This window comes from Bufo gargarizans, chromosome 8 (genome assembly GCF_014858855.1).
Source record: "Bufo gargarizans isolate SCDJY-AF-19 chromosome 8, ASM1485885v1, whole genome shotgun sequence".
In the NCBI taxonomy this organism is placed as follows: domain Eukaryota; kingdom Metazoa; phylum Chordata; class Amphibia; order Anura; family Bufonidae; genus Bufo; species Bufo gargarizans.
The window spans coordinates 62,315,569-62,333,571 of NC_058087.1; the positions used below are offsets into that span (position 1 = coordinate 62,315,569).

The window sequence follows — 18,003 nt, forward strand, 5'->3', positions numbered from 1 at the left end:
GCTGCTTCTGGGGGAAGTATGGTTTGAAAGCTGACAAAGTACACTGTATGTCACAGATACATTTTTGAAGCGCACACGTTACACTGCTGATGTGGCCCTGGTAAGGTCACTGTCAGAAGCGGACATCGTCTTCAGAAAAAGTACACTGGACGTCACTGATATTTTAGGGATGCACACACTTTACACAGGAGATGTGGCGCAGCTATTCTCACTGTCTGAGGCGGACACGTCTATTGAAAAAGTACACTGGATGTCACAGATATTTTACACTTTACACAGGAGATGTGGCGTGAATAGTTTAACTGTCCGCAGCAGCCTATTACACGTAATTTAGCGCAGGATGCGCTAAAAATATATATTGCTGCTGTCACACACAATAGTCCTTTAAAGGACTTTTGTGTCTCTGCAAAGTTTTTTGTATAAAAATCTTCCTATTACACTCCCTACACTGTCTGTCCCTTCTTATGCACAGCTCTCCCTAGCACTGAGCAATTTAGCGTAGGTTGCGCTACAAACATATATTGCTGCTGTCACACATAATAGTCCTTACAAGGACTTTTGGGTCTCTGAAACATTTTTGTACAAAACAAATATTCAATCACACTCTCTGTCCCTTCCCATACTCGGCTCTCTCTTCTTATGCTCAGCTCTCCCTAACTACGAATGAGCCGAACATGCATCACAGGTTGCTATATAGCACCCGATGACGTTTTCTGGCCAGCCAATCACTGTAAAGTGACCTCCCGGACCGACCTCAGCTAGTTGACCAGCCATTGCCTTTCCCATCACTGGGTACTGTTGTCTTATCTACCTCCCTGTCTATCCGTTTGCCTTAGTCTTGTGTACCGCCTTCTGTCTTGGCTGTCTGTTCCTCTCTTTCTCTGTTCGCTCTGCTCTACACTTATATAGGTCAGGGACCGTCGCCCAGTTGTGCCCCGTCACCTAGGGTGGGTGGTGCAAGTAGGCAGAGACAGGTTTGAGGGTGGCAGTTTAAGGGGTGCGCTTCCTCTCTACCTTTTTCTTACAAGTGACAGCAGGTCAATTTCTGCATGGAATGAAAAAGCAAAGCCTGCATGAGATCTGTCTAATCTCAGACACTTTACGGGTACTGTACTACACAGCAGTTTTTCCGCACGAGAATCCACATGGAAAAGACTTGCATAATTTATAACGTATGCAGGAAGCCTTATGGTTCTAAAAAGAAGATGTCAATGGTCCCATGATGGAAATATCTATGTATCTTCAGTAGTAATTCTCACTTTTCCCAACTGGTTGACCATTGCTCTTCTGTTTCTTCCCATGCACAATGTTCTCTGTACAGATACTATGTCAGTCAACTGTGACCGTTCATTTTTATATATTTTAAGTTGTTAAGGTATTTTTTTTTTAAACGTAAAAAAAATTATCTATAATTTTTGTCTACTATTTATTATTTCAGTAGAAACACCCCAAATAGGCTGTGGTGGAGATACGGATATGGTTTTCAAGGTTATTGTTAACCCCTTAGTGACCCCCCATGAGTCTTTTTACGGCAGTCACTAAGGGGCCTTAGGCTGGAATGGCGGCCCAGTCTAAGTGCTGCATGGGTCTCTGGTGCAGCAGGGAGCAGGGACCCGACTCTCACATGAGATCCTGAGCCCTGCTTTAACATCCTGGACTGGCAGGAGTGCCGATCCGGGATGTTTTAACACTTTACATGCCGTGGGCAATGGCGCCCGCCACACATAAAGTGGTGACAAAGTGAGCGGACTCCCGCAAATGCCATCGCGGGGTGCTGATGTGTGTGAAAGCTGTCTGGGGTCTATGAAGGCCTCAATCCAGCCTTGATTAGTTTCCAGTAGGCTGCGCCTCTCTGGCGCAGCCTACTGGTCAATGTCAGAATAGCATTGGCATTAAAATGCAATGCACTATAGGGATAGTGCATTGCATTTTAAAATCAATCAAAAAGCTGTCTGTTATAGTCCACTTGTGGGACTATTAAGTGGTGAAAAAAAGTAAAGAACAAAAACAAAACACATTTATTCAATAAAAATAATCCCATTAAAAAAATACTTTTTTTCAATTAAAAAGTACGCTTTTCAATGAAGCAATCAAAAAGTGTAATTTACTCCAAAATGATACCAATGAAAAATACAAGTCGTCCTGCAAAAAATCAAGCCCTCACACAACTCCATAGAAAGAAAAATAAAAAAAGTTATGGTCTTGGGAAGCAGCAATGCAAAAACATTTTATTTTTTTTTTAAAAGGGGGTTTTATTGCAAAAAAGTAGAAAAACTTAAAAATAACTATATGTATTTGGTATCACTGTAATCGTACTGACCCAGAGAATAAAGATATTATGTTATTTATACCGAAAAATGAACGCCATAACATTTATAATGTAAAAACGCAGTGGCACTATTGCTGTTTTTCTCATCTCCTAGAAAGAGTTAACAAAAGTTAATCAAAAAGTTTTGTGTACCCCCAAAATGATGCCATTAAAAAATACTTGTCCCGCAAAACATCATGCCCTCATAAAGCTATATAGACAGAAAAATAAAAAAAGTTATAGCTCTTGGAATGCGACGAGGAAAAAAGGAAGAAAAACGCTTGGTCAGTAAGGTCCAAAACAGGCTGGTCACTAAAGGGTTAATATTTTTTTCCTCTGCAGTTATTATTCTGGGGCTTAAAAAAAAAATAATCTAACAAAAAATTACATTTAAATAGTTATACTGTAGGTCCACAACGTGATTTTTTTTTTTTTTACAGGAATAGGGATGCGTTTTAAATAATAAGAACTTTAACAAAGATGACAGCTGAGAGAATAAACAGCAGGTTATATAAAAACCAAAGGTAACTGGCCACAAAACAAGGGCCTTTCACTTTCCTGTTCACATATAGACGGGGGGGCGACGACTGCCTGTTTGTTATTCACCGTGCTAATAGCTTTAGCAGCCCGCTTTTATATAGACTGTCTGACGTCAAATATGCTAAAGTGATGATAATAATTTAAAAAACACAGTTATATTCACCAAAAGACTGAACAAGACTTCCTACTAGTCATCTAGATGGCGTTGTGCCATAGAAAGTCATGCGGTCCAAGCTGTAATCATGTTCGTTGTGGTGTGAATGATGTCCAACGTTACTGGAATATCAGCTGAAATCTCTGCTACTGTGTGTTCCACCTTTTGGTGCCTGCACAGTGTGCAGGTGAAGCCAGATCAAGTACAGCGCATGCGCTGGAAATCAGGGGACAGAGTGGTAGCAATTAGCAAGTAACGTATTCTGCAGAAAGAAGTTATATTGTAGGGTGGGTTCTTCCTGCAATGGATCAAAGTACCTAAACCTATAAATAAAGGGGGACATTTACTAATCTATTTTCCTCCACTTTTGTGGTATAAAAAGGTCCCAAATTTTGCCATTTATCATTTTTTTTATGCGTGGAAAATTACTTAAATCTACACCAGCAAGAGGGCTGGCTCAAAGTTAAAGGGGTATTCCCATCTTAGACATTAGGATATGCCCCCAATGTCTGATAGGTGCGTTTCCTACCTCTGGGACCTGCACCTATACTTAGAACGCGGAGGCCATCCCCATTCATGAGTGCCGAAAATAGCCAAGATGCACTTAAGTCTCATTGAAATGAATGGTAAGCACATGGTGAAAGCACAGTCACTTCTATGGGGCTTATGGAAATAATGGGTGCCGCAATTTGCAGTCCTGCGCACTGCTGTGTATGGGAGCACAGATTCCTCTGCGGACGCACTGTGCCCTCACTCCTCTGCATGTGCCCGCTCTGCTAAAGCCTTGCACAGCACATATATACCAGGCTTTAGGAAGGCAGTGCTGGTACAGACAGGAGCGGGGATGTACTATGGACCTCCTGCCTCTACTTCAGGTGCCTATAATGCATGTGAAAAAAAGTATATCAGAAAAAATCTTTTTTAGGGCATTTACAGTAAGTTTTAATAAGCTTTATAAGTTTAGGTACACTCAACTTCAAGTTAATATTTCTCATCTAAAACAGATTTCCTCCTGGAACTGATGTAAAAAGAGCCTCAACAAACAAGCGACGTGGGGATATACAGTAGTTTATTACAGATACAGTAGATGAAAAGAGATCTTTAACTTTATGCTTGAAAACGTGAGGATCCCAAGATTTATAATCAATTTAGTCATGGAATGAGCATTATTAATAGATATTCATTAACATATGTACTGTACAGTATGTCCCTGACCACGGCTACCAGAATGAAAGCAACCATTGGCCGTATTGCTGGCTATATTCAGAGGGCAGGTGCTATAGAAATAAAGCCTGTATTACTAAGTGACTATATTCTTCATTTGAAAAATGTAAAAACTACTTTAAAGGGCTTGTTCACCTGACCATATGTTTTTTTTTGTGTTTTGCGGGACGTTTTTCCTGGATCCGTTTTTCCAGGGTTTTTTTTCCAGTCGTGTTTCCAGTTCCGTTCCGTTTTTCCATATGGCCTATACAGTAATTATATAGAAAAAATTGGGCTGGGCAAAAAATGTCCAATAGGTGGTTCTGCAAAAACGCAACGGATAAGGAAGACATATGGAGTACATTCCGTATGTGTTCAGTTTTTTTTTTTGCAGACCCATTGACTTGAATGGAGCCAAGGAACGTGATTTGCAGGCAATAATAGGACATGTTCTATCTTTCAACGGAACGGAAAAACAGAAATACAGAAACGGAATGCATACAGAATAAGTTAATTTCTTTTTTTTGCGGAACCATTGAAATGAATGGTTCTGTTTACAGACCGTATACGTAACGCAAAAAACGTTCGTGTGAACGAGCCCAAATTCTGACATTCTGGCATTACACATCTATTTATTGAGCTTTTCTGCACAGTTAGAATCTGTTGGCCTTGGGGGAAATGGTAATATATGGCTGACTATATTATAAAAAAATAGACATTACTGCAGACAAGTATATATAGCTGTTGTATACAGTGTTAAAGCATGGGTGCTTATATTGTGCCAGAAGACAGAATCGTGAAACCCATCGGACTAAAGAAAAAAACAAGCTCGGTAAGGCCTCTTTTACACGACCGTTTTTTCTTTTCGTTTACGGAACCATTCATTTCAATGGTTCCGCAAAAAAAAAAAACAGAATGTACTCCGTATGCATTCCGTTTCCGTTCCGTTGAAAGATCGAACATGTCCTATTATTGCCCGCAAATTACGTTTCGATGCTCCATTCAAGTCAATGGGTTAGCAAAAAAAAGGAACACATACGGAAATGCATCTGTATGTCTTCCGTATCCGTTCCATTTTTGCGGATACATCTATTGAAAAATGTATGCCCAGCCCAATTTTTCCTATGTAATTACTGAATACTGTATATGCCATATGCTGTATATGCAGCGCACCTATACTGGATTGTAATGGTACCTTTGTTCTTTTCTTTAGACTTGCACCAGCAGGAAAAACTGAGTTTAATTCATATGCAAATGAGCACTCGCAAGTGCCCAGGGGCGGCGTTCAGTGTGTAGGTGCCCAGGCTGCTCTGCCTTCTTTTCACTTTACTCCTCCCCAGTCTCTACCTTTGCCCGCCCTCCAAGTCTCTTGCCTCATCGATAGGTCTGCACTTGGAGGGCGGGCAAAGGAAGAGGCTGGGGAGGAGTAAAGTGAAAAGAAGGCAGAGCAGCCTGGGCACCTACACACTGAACGCCGCCCCTGGGCACTTGCGAGTGCTCATTTGCATATGAATTAAACTCAGTTTTTCCTGCTGGTGCAAGTCTAAAGAAAAGAACAAAGGTACTGTTACAATACTGTATAGGTGTGCTACAGAGCCATGTAAGCACTGTATATGGCCATATGGAGGTGACAGACTCCCTTTAAAAATGACTTGTTGTTTCAGTTCACTATTTCTGGTAATTATATGATTTGTAAAATAATATTCAAATAATAAGAAGCAGAAAAAAAAGGATTTTGCAGTCTCCAGCAACACCCCGCTCCCCCCAAAAACCTATAAACATATGTGATGTTAAATACTTTTTTGTTTGTTAAAAAAAGACAAAAGTATTATAGCAGTGATACCTTTATTGGCTAACAAACATTAATTTTTAGTGGTTCGCAAGCTTTCAGACCATAGAGGTTCCTTCATCATGCTGTTTCAAAATGCATGCTGCCTGATGAAGCCTCTGTGCTCTGAAAAGCTTCCAAACAGATAAACATTTTTTATTTGTATTATACTTTTGTCTTTAACATCACATAGATCTTTCTTTCATTGAAAGATTTCCCTGAGCTAGTGGCTGGATCTCCTATGATGTCTCCCATACACAGCACACTAAAGAGATGAGGAAATCATCTTCCTATTTCTCTCTCTGTCTCTCTCTCTCTCTCTCTCTGTAGAACATCTTTAGAACATCATATAAAACATCAGAACATCATATACAAATAGTGGACAGTGTAGCTGTGAATCCAGCACTAGAGCCTTCACCAGTATCTCTGTGTGTCTCTTGGCCTATTTATCTACAATGTCTTCCTCCATACCCTCCCCTTTCCATACATATCTATGGGCAACAAGATTCCTCACTGAGCTGAAAACTTTTAATACAGTCTTGTATGGTGGCTTCAAAGAGGTTTCACTGTACATTACACTGTTGTTCAGAGACCATTTGGAACTAATAAGACCTTACAGTTGATCTCTAGCCTTTCCAGCAGGAAAACATCCTGTGATCATGTTAATGTTGATGTAGATCCTTCTAACAAACAGGGATTGTCCAAAGTGGACTACTCCTTTTAACACTTTTACTGCCAACTGCATATATATTGTGTCATAAAGCTTCATATATTTGAATGAAATGGTTCTCTGTATGCCTATTGGTAGGCGTGGCAAGGAATAAATTGCAACTGACAACATAAAAAGTGGGTTACTTTAATCTCTTCCCTTGTAATACCCTTACAGTGACTTCGGGAAGTGCAGGTACATGGACTTTACTTCATGCTATCACCCACCTTTTAAGTGTGGAAATTTCCCCAATGCCCTAGCAGTGAAATGGTTACTGTTGAGGGGTTATTCATTTGTTAAACATTATATATTACATTGTTTCCATGTAGAAATGAACAAACCTTTCAAGATTTGTTTTTTTTTCAGGTTCACCAAATTTTTGAGAGACTAATATGCTACTATGGGTTTCTCAGCAATACATATGGTTTGTCTAGGAGGCACTCTTTCTCATTATGGAGAGTGCCTAGTATGCATAGTACATTTGTGGAGTATTGTAGGTCAGGCTATGCCCCTCTGGGTTTATGGGAAAAATATTCAAATTACCTTTCCTAAGCCTATCTGATGCAGAATTTTTTCCATTGCTGTACTTGCATCTCCACATAATCCAAGCTAGTCTCCTTTCCAAAAGGATATGAAAACTGTCTCATACCAGGAATCCAGCTTTTTCTGTGTTATTACCTTTTAAGAGACCTGAGCAAAAAAAAACTTTCCTTGGCTGCCTGAGAGGCCTTAGTTGGGGTACTATTTCTTCTTATGGAGGGAGCCGAGTATGCATGAGGAGTATCGTAGCCCAGTCAATGTTTCTCTGGGTTTCTGGGGAAAATATATAAAAATTAATCTTATATCTGCCGGCATTAAATAGGCTTAGAAAAGCTAATTTGAATATCTTTCCCAGAAACCCAAAGTGACAGTGCCTGACTTAAAATACTGTTTACATGCACTACACATACGAGGCGCTATCCAGAAAACATTCAGGTCCGCTACAGTCTGAACTTTTTGGGAAACTCAGGACAAATTCCAAATTGGTAGAATTGATTCGATCCTCCTTAGTGCCATGTAATGCTTCCTTTTTCCATCCATAAGGTCAGTCACATTACAGTTCCCCAGGTCATAACAGCTGATGGCAGGGGTCCCAGCAGCAGGATATCACTGTGTATTCAGCTTTATACCAGGGACCCAAAATGACACACTGTGATGTGATTTACAGTGGCACAACCTTAGCCACCAAGAGTCATTATAGAATAGACTAATTAGCTAGTAATTACCATACTTACTGACACAATCTACATTTATAATAAGATGGTCGAAGAGTAGTTCTAGAACTTTTCCATCTAGTACAAGTCATTTATCATGGTGCTAATAAATAAGGCGTGCATCAATATTTAATAAACACTGAACATTTCTAAAGGTCTCACAATGATGTGATCAGCATGATAAATGATACATTAAAGAACATTGTACAAAAGCAGCTTTATGAACGGGAATTATCCTCTGGTTGACTTTTAACGTCAAAACAGTTTCAAACTACTTTTGAAAGTGGTACCTGACTTGTATATTTGATTCATATGCTATAACATAAATGTAGACAGGTTCTGAAAAATGTGTGGACACCAGAAACCAGGGATCATGAGGACCACCTAAAAGGAAGGAAACTAAAATTTGTATTTTCTACTTGATTTCTATAAGAGAGGAGCAGACTGAGAAGCACTCTGGACTGACAAAGATAGGTCATCAATATGAGATTGGAGGTTTACGATTCCAGCCCCACCACCCACCCCAACGGTGGCCTCCTCAAAGATTACCAAGCATAGTGCTGTACATTGTATAGTGGCTGTGCTTGGTATTGCAGCTCAGCCCCTTTCCCTTGAATGGGACTGAGCTGAGCCTAGATCATGAGACTGATTAACGTGACATTTCATAGCTTAGGACAAGGCCTAAAAGCTCAGGGAGTACTGCAGCCTCTTCATACAGTTGATCTGTGGGGGTCCCGTGAGTCAGACCCTCGCCGATCCCATATTGATGACGTATCCTAAGCATAGGTCATCAATATGTAAATCACGGAGACCCCCTTTAACCACTTCAGCCCCGCTAGGTGAAACCCCCTTCATGACCAGAGCACTTTTTACACTTCGGCACTACACTACTTTCACCGTTTATCGCTCGGTCATGCAACTTACCATACAAATGAATTTTACCTCCTTTTCTTCTCACTAATAGAGCTTTCATTTGGTGGTATTTTATTGCTGCTGGCATTTTTACTTTTTTTTGTTATTAATCAAAATGTAACGATTTTTTTGCAAAAAAATGACATTTTTCACTTTCAGCTGTAAAATTTTGCAAAAAAAACGACATCCATATATAAATTTTTCACCAAATTTATTGTTCTACATGTCTGATAAAAAAAAAATGTTTGGGCAAAAAAAAAAATGGTTTGGGTAAAAGTTATAGCATTTACAAACTATGGTACAAAAATGTGAATTTCCGCTTTTTGAAACAGCTCTGACTTTCTGAGCACCTGTCATGTTTCCTGAGGTTCTACAATGCCCAAACAGTAGAAAACCCCCACAAATGACCCCATTTCGGAAAGTAGACACCCTAAGGTATTCGCTGATGGGCATAGTGAGTTCATAGAACTTTTTATTTTTTGTCACAAGTTAGCGGAAAATGATGATGATTTTATTTTTTTTATTTTTTCTTACAAAGTCTCATATTCCACTAACTTGCGACAAAAAATAAAAAATTCTAGGAACTCACCATGCCCCTCACAGAATACCTTGGGGTGTCTTCTTTCCAAAATGGGGTCACTTGTGGGGTAGTTATACTGCCCTGGCAATTTAGGGGCCCAAATGTGTGAGAAGAACTTTGCAATCAAAATGTGTAAAAAATGACCGGTGAAATCCAAAAGGTGCACTTTGGAATATGTGCCCCTTTGCCCACCTTGGCAGCAAAAAAATGTCACACATCTGGTATCGCCGTACTCAGGAGAAGTTGGGGAATGTGTTTTGGGGTGTCATTTTACATATACCCATGCTGGGTGAGAAAAATATCTTGGTCAAATGCCAACTTTGTATAAAAAAATGGGAAAAGTTGTCTTTTGCCAAGATATTTCTCTCATCCAGCATGGTTATATGTAAAATGACACCCCAAAACACATTCCCCAACTTCTCCTGAGTACGGCGATACCAGATGTGTCACACTTTTTTGCTGCCAAGGTGGGCAAAGGGGCACATATTCCAAAGTGCACCTTTCGGATTTTGCAGGCCATTTTTTACACATTTTGATTGCAAGGTACTTCTCACACATTTGGGCCCCTAAATTGCCAGGGCAGTATAACTACGCCACAAGTGACCCCATTTTGGAAAGAAGACACCCCAAGGTATTCCGTGAGGGGCATGGCGAGTTCCTAGAATTTTTTATTTTTTGTCACAAGTTAGCGGAAAATGATGATTTTTTTTTTCTTCTCTTTTTTCCTTACAAAGTCTCATATTCCACTAACTTGCGACAAAAAATAAAAAATTCTAGGAACTCGCCATGCCCCTCACAGAATACCTTGGGGTGTCTTCTTTCCAAAATGGGGTCACTTGTGGCGTAGTTATACTGCCCTGGCAATTTAGGGGCCCAAATGTGTGAGAAGTACTTTGCAATCAAAATCTGTAAAAAATGACCGGTGAAATCCGAAAGGTGCACTTTGGAATATGTGCCCCTTTGCCCACCTTGGCATCAAAAAAGTGTCACACATCTGGTATCGCCGTACTCAGGAGAAGTTGGGGAATGTGTTTTGGGGTGTCATTTTACATATACCCATGCTGGGTGAGAGAAATATCTTGGCAAAAGACAACTTTTTCCATTTTTTTTATACAAAGTTGGCATTTGACCAAGATATTTTTCTCACCCAGCATGGGTATATGTAAAATGACACCCCAAAACACATTCCCCAACTTCTCCTGAGTACGGCGATACCACATGTGTGACACTTTTTTGCAGCCTAGATGTGCAAAGGAGCCCAAATTCTTTTTAGGAGGGCATTTTTAGACATTTGGATCCCAGACTTCTTCTCACACTTTCGGGCCCCTAAAAAGCCAGGGCAGTATAAATACCCCACATGTGACCCCACTTTGGAAAGAAGACACCCCAAGGTATTCAATGAGGGGCATGGCGAGTTCCTAGAATTTTTTATTTTTTTTGCATAAGTTAGCGGATATTGATTTTTTTTTTGTTTTTTTCTCACAAAGTCTCACTTTCCGCTAACTTAGGACAAAAATTTCAATCTTTCATGGACTCAATATGCCCCTCACGGAATACCTTGGGGTGTCTTCTTTCCGAAATGGGGTCACATGTGGGGTATTTATACTGCCCTGGCTTTTTAGGGGCCCTAAAGCGTGAGAAGAAATCTGGAATATAAATGTCTAAAAATGTTTACGCATTTGGATTCCGTGAGGGGTATGGTGCGTCAATGTGAGATTTTATTTTTTTGACACAAGTTAGTAGAATATGAGACTTAGTAAGAAAAAACAAAAACAAACAAAAAATTTCCGCTAACTTGTGCCCAAAAAAATGTCTGAATGGAGCCTTACCAGGGGGGGGGGGGGGGGGTGATCAATGACAGGGGGGTGATCAATGACAGGGGGGTGATCACCCATATAGACTCCCTGATCACCCCCCTGTCATTGATCACCCCCCTGTAAGGCTCCATTCAGACATCCGCATGATTTTTACGGATCCATGGATACATGGATCGGATCCACAAAACACATGCGGACGTCTGAATGGAGCCTTACAGGGGGGTTATCAATGACAAGGGGTGATCAGGGTGATCACCCCCCTGTCAATGATCACCCCCCCTGTAAGGTTCCATTCAGACATCCGCATGATTTTTTACGGATCCATGGATACATGGATCGGATCCACAAAACGCATGCGGACGTCTGAATGGAGCCTTACAGGGGGGTTATCAATGACAGGGGATGATCAGGGTGATCACCCCCCTGTCAATGATCACCCCTCCTGTAAGGCTCCATTCAGACATCCGCATGATTTTTTACGGATCCATGGATACATGGATCGGATCCACAAAACACATGCGGACGTCTGAATGGAGCCTTACAGGGGGGTTATCAATGACAGGGGGTGATCAGGGTGATCACCCCCCTGTCACTGATCACCCCCCCTGTAAGGCTCCATTCAGACGTCCGCATGTGTTTTGTGGATCCGATCCATGTATCCATGGATCCGTAAAAATCATGCGGACGTCTGAATGGAGCCTTACAGGGGGGTGATCAATGACAGGGGGGTGATCAATGACAGGGGGTGATCAGGGAGTGTATATGGGTGATCACCCGCCTGTCATTGATCACCCCCCTGTAAGGCTCCATTCAGATGTCCGTATGCTTTTTGCGGATCCGATCCATGTATCCGTGGATCCGTAAAAATCATACGGACGTCTGAACGGAGCCTGACAGGGGGGTGATCAATGACAGGGCGGTGATCAATGACAGGGGGGTGATCAGGGAGTTTATATGGGGTGATCATGGGTGATCATGGGTTTATAAGGGGTTAATAAGTGACGGGGGGGGGGGGGTGTAGTGTAGTGTAGTGTGGTGTTTGGTGCGACTGTACTGACCTACCTGAGTCCTCTGGTGGTCGATCCTAACAAAAGGGACCACCAGAGGACCAGGTAGGAGGTATATTAGACGCTGTTATGAAAACAGCGTCTAATATACCTGTTAGGGGTTAAAAAATTCGGATCTCCAGCCTGCCAGCGAGCGATCGCCGCTGGCAGGCTGGAGATCCACTCGCTTACCTTCCGTTCCTGTGAGCGCGCGCGCTCGTTCACAGGAAATCTCGTGTCTCGCGAGAAGACGCGTATATGCGTCCAGGAGGAATAAAGCAACCACCTCCCGGACGCATATATGCGTACAGCGGTCGGGAGGTGGTTAATGATCAGGCCTAAGAAAGGCCTTAATGACTAGACACTTTTTTTTGTAATTTAGTGCATCTTAGGCCTCTTTCACACTACCGTTTTTTTTTCCGTTTTGCGGTCCGTTTTTTGCGTTCCGTATACGGTCCGTATACGGAACCATTCATTTCAATGGTTCCGCAAAAAAACGGAATGTGTTCCGTATGCATTCCGTTTCCGTATTTCCGTTTTTACGTTCCGTTGAAAAGATAGAACATGTCCTATATTTGGCCGCAAATCACGGTCCGTGGCTCCATTCAAGTCAATGGGTCCGCAAAAAAAACGGAACACATACGGAAATGCATCCGTATGTCTTCCATATCCGTTCCGTTTTTTGCGGAACCATCTATTGAAAATGTTATGCCCAGCCCAATTTTTTCTATGTAATTACTGTATACTGTATATGCCATACGGAAAAACGGAACGGAACAACGGAACGGAAACGGAACCACAACAGGAGCAAAAAACGGAACAACGGATCCGTGAAAAACGGAACGCAAAACACTGAATTCAACATACTGTAGTGTGAAAGAGGCCTTAGTGGTTTAACAGTGGTGAGTTTATTTACCAAAATAATTTTTTCATTTTTTTATGCAACATAATATTTTTTTTTAAATGTAGGTTTTTTTTTACAATTTTTTTGTTTAATTTTATTTATGGAACACTGTAAAAAAATTGCCTCTAACTATATCCCCCCCCTCCATTCTTTACCTATGCAAACTGACACCAAAATAAATTAACATGAGTTCCCTATTTTGTGTTGGTTATTTTGATATATAATACCGTATGTATAGTTTCACATGAACGGGGCAATAATCGCGATGGTTTCAGTTGGAATTGGCGTTTTTAATTTAAATTTATTTGTATTTTAATATGTGTATATTTTATTATTTTTTATTTATTTAAGGCACATAGTATGTCCCCCAAGAAGTTATTAAAAGACTTCTGATAGAAACGGACACTTTTTTTTTTGTTGTAATTTGTACTTTTTCTACTATAACTAGGACATGCAAAAGAGCCCCAGTTTCAGGGGAAACAACTAGAGATAAATGAAGTTTTCAAAAATTCGATTTGGACGCTTCGCCAAATTGAATTTTAACTTTTTATAAATTAATTTTTTATAATTATATTTTTTTTTTACTTTTTTCACAATAACTTTTAGCCCACTTAGGGGACTAGAAACTGGGATCTTTTGATCCCTTCTCCCATAGAGATCTATTAGGGTGAATGGCATTCTGTTGCGCTCCCTGCTGAGCTGTGCCTCGTGCACAACTTAGAAGGAATCTAACCATGGCAGGCCTGTAAACCACCGTCAGGGCCCAGATTATCATGGTAACTGATCGGAGCTCAGCAATTTCACTGCAGGGCTCACAGATGCCGCCATTGCTTTTGAATGTGGGATCTAATGGGTTAAATGACAGGTTCGGCATGATTGCCATTCCTGGTCATTGCGGCCAGGTGCCTGCTGTAATTTGCAGCCTACAGTGGCAAAGAAGCTATATGGAAACGGTTTTACACCAGCATTATATTTAAGCTACTCTGGTAAAATATATTTTATAAAACTTTTCTGATACTGTGACATCATTGTAGAATATTGTATGAACCTGTACAAGGTAGCAACGCTGCCATAAGTAGACACCATACTTTTTAGCCCTGTGATATAATAGCTGTTGCTTCTGTAAGATTAGAGGATACTACTACATGACATTACTGTGAGCATGGCCGTTTGAAACTACTGCAGAAACTTTGTGCCATCTTGAAAACTGGCAAAAATATGCAGTACTACAATGCAGAGTTTTTGGGAATTACTATTTGGAACTGCTGAATGGGCAGAATTTCTCTGTGAGCATAGCTGGGGCTATATATAGATTTTTAAAGGGAATGTGTCATCAGAAAATGACCTATTATTTAAATCCCATTTTGTTTAAAGAATTTTTGGTGATGGTATTTTTAATTGTTCACGTCAGTTTTCGCACTGGCCACTAAGCCTAATAATAGGTCTGTACAGATCACTTTACTGCAGTTACCTGCTTATCTGTCATTCTAATCCTGCCTGTAATGAGATCAGCCTCTGTGTATAGATAAGACAGGATCCACCATTCACAAAAGGTGACTGTCAAAGCTTATCCCTTGTACAATGACCTCTGCACAGGTCACAGAGCATGCCTAGAAAACTCTCCCATAGAAGTCAACGAGGTCCTCTCCTGACCATTGTGTCTATGGACCATGGGCCTCCCTAAAGCAATTCTCTTAATGCGTTCTACATGCTCAGGCAAGATGATCATTACCATAATCATGTTCAGGTAATAGAATAAAAAAATCTGTAATCAGAAAATAAAAACATTAGAAAAAACTAGATGTGTTGTGTTGTGTATGTACTGTCTGGTTTTAACTGGCAGATAACATTTTTGGTGACACATTTCCTTTAAGCTAACTTGTTTTCTTGGCAATAATTTAATAATAATTGGATTGCACTCCATGTAACCATATTTTTATAGTTTGTAAATCCTTCCATAGCTAAATATCAGAAACTCCCCTTAGGCCGGGACACACATCTATCTCGCAGCATCTAATCTGAAATAAGAAAAAGAGGGAAAATAAACACACAAAACCTCTATGGGGCATTACTAGCCATCACTTCCTCAGCTGCATGTCCTATGTTGGAAACTCAGTTTGCATAGCTAGAAAAAGAATCAAACATGACATTGACCTTTAAATAACAATCATAAGTCTATCCTATTTACTGTACCTAGGGGCTAAAATGTGGGAACCCCACTGGTGCGATTTTTGATTTACTATAGGGATTAATCAGTGTTTTGTGCACATAGAAGAGGCAGTAAAAAAATAAAATTAAAAAAATCATGTATTTAAAGGGAGTCTGTCAGCACATTTACCCCTTTTTAACAGTTCCCATAGCGCTGTAGCCGCAACACAGATGATTAAACTGTACCTTTATATGCTTTTTTGGACTTTTAAAACTGCCAAAAACAGTAAATGAGGGCTCGCAAGTGCCCAGGGCGGCATCCACCGAGTTGGAGCCCAGGCAGCTCTGCCTCTTCGGCTCTTATCCCCGCCCAGCCTCTTCCTCTGCCCGCCCATCTGTTTTCTCTCCCCCTCAGCGAGATCCCGCACCTACGCGATGACTTCCTTGGTCGGGGCATGGGCATAAGCTACTGCGATGCCGTGCCAGCAATGGGCATCGCAGTGCGCATGCCCCGGTCAAGGAAGTTATCGCGCAGGCGCGGGATCTCGCTGAGAGGGAGAGAAAACAGATGGGTGGGCAGAGGAAGAGGCTGGGCGGAGAAAAGAGCCGAAGAGACAGAGCTGCCTGGGCTCCAACGCAGTGGACGATCAGCACCTGTGCTCCGTTTTTGGTGCAGGATTTTTTTTTTTCTCGTCAAAGCGAAATTTTTGGCATTTCCTGGTTATCCAGGAAATGATAATGATAACCTATCATCAGGATAAAAATTTAAAGTTTCAAGTAAAAAAAAACAAAAAAAAAACAAAAAAAAAACTTTTTGTTCCCAAAATAAAGAAAAATACAATTGTAAAAGATAGGAAAAAAAGAAAAGTAGACATATTAGGTATTGCCGCACCCGGTTTGACCTGCTCTATAAAAATATCACATGACCTAACCTAAAAAAAAATGATAAAAATTTGTGTCACCTTACATCACTAAAAGTGCAACACCAAGCAATCAAAAAGTCATATGCACACTAAAATAGTACCAATCGAACCGTCATCTCATACTGAAAAAAATAAGCCCCTACATAAGACAGTCACCCAAAAGATAAAAAAAATATATGGCTTTCAGAATATGGAGAGACCAAAAAATCAATTTTTTCAAAAACTCTATTATGTAAACCTGAAGCAAAGAACCAAAAAGTCATATTTGGTATTGTTGCGTCCGTAACAACCTGCTCTATAAAAATACCACATGATCTAATATGTCAGATGAACATTGTAAATAACAATAAAATAAAAGAAGTCTCTAAACAGCTATTTTTTGTTACCTTGCCTCACAAAAAGTGTAATATAGAGCAACCAAAAATCATATGTACCCTAAAATAGTACCAACAAAACTGCCACCTTATCCTGTAGTTTCCAAAATGGGGTCACTTTTTTATAGTTTCTACTCTAGTGGTGCATCAGGAGTGGTGCATCAGGGGGTCTTCAAATGTGACATGGCAACTTAAAATTATCCCAGTAAATTCTGACCTCCAAAAACCATATGGCATTCCTTTCCTTCTGCGCCCTGCCGTGTGCCTGTACAGTAGTTTACGACCACATATGGGGTGTTTCTGTAAACTACAGAATCAGGGTAATAAATATTGAGTTTTGTTTGGCTGTTAACCCTTGCTTATGGGGGCCATTTGGGGGGTTTTCTATTATGTAAGTTTTACAAAGTGACTTCAGACCTGAACTGGTCCTTAAAAAGTGGGTTTCGGAAATTTAAAAAATAATTTAAAAAAATTGGCTTTTAAGCCTTCTAACGTCCCAAATAAAGAAAATGTAATTTACAAAATGATCCAAACATGAAGTAGACATATGGGAAATGTAAAGTAATAACTATTTTAGGAGGTATCACTATCTGTTCTAAAAGCAGATTAATTGAAATTTTGAAAATCGCGAAAATTAAATATTTTGACTCAAATTTACTACTGTCACGAAGTACAATATGTGCCGAGAAAACATTTTCATAATGGCTTGGATAAGTAAAAGCATTTTAAAGTTATCACCACTAGGGATGAGCGAACTCGAACTGTATAGTTCGGGTTCGTACCGAATTTTGGGGTGTCCGTGACACGGACCCGAACCCGGACATTTTCGTAAAAGTCCGGGTTCGGGTTCGGTGTTCGTCGCTTTCTTGGCGCTTTTTGAAAGGCTGCAAAGCAGCCAATCAACAAGCGTCATACTACTTGCCCCAAGAGGCCATCACAGCCATGCCTACTATTGGCATGGCTGTGATTGGCCAGAGCACCATGTGACCCAGCCTCTATTTAAGCTGGAGTCACATAGCGCCGCCCGTCACTCTGCTCTGATTAGCGTAGGGAGAGGTTGCGGCTGCGACAGTAGGGCGAGATTAGGCAGATTAACTCCTCCAAAGGACTTGATTAACTGATCGATCTGCAGCTGTGGATCATTGAGCTGCTGATCCTCAATTGCTCACTGTTTTTAGGCTGCCCAGACCGTTTGTCAGTCACATTTTTCTGGGGTGATCGGCGGCCATTTTGTGTCTTGTGGTGCGCCAGCACAAGCTGCGACCAAGTGCATTTAACCCTCAATGGTGTGGTTGTTTTTTGGC

At 40.7% G+C, this 18,003-nt stretch overlaps 1 protein-coding gene across 1 annotated transcript in view; it reads right to left on the reverse strand.

Moving 5' to 3' along the window:
* Positions 1-18,003, reverse strand: part of VWC2L (von Willebrand factor C domain containing 2 like) — a 213,835-nt gene that overhangs the window by 169,087 nt on the left and 26,745 nt on the right. The gene's annotated exons all lie outside the window — the stretch shown is intronic.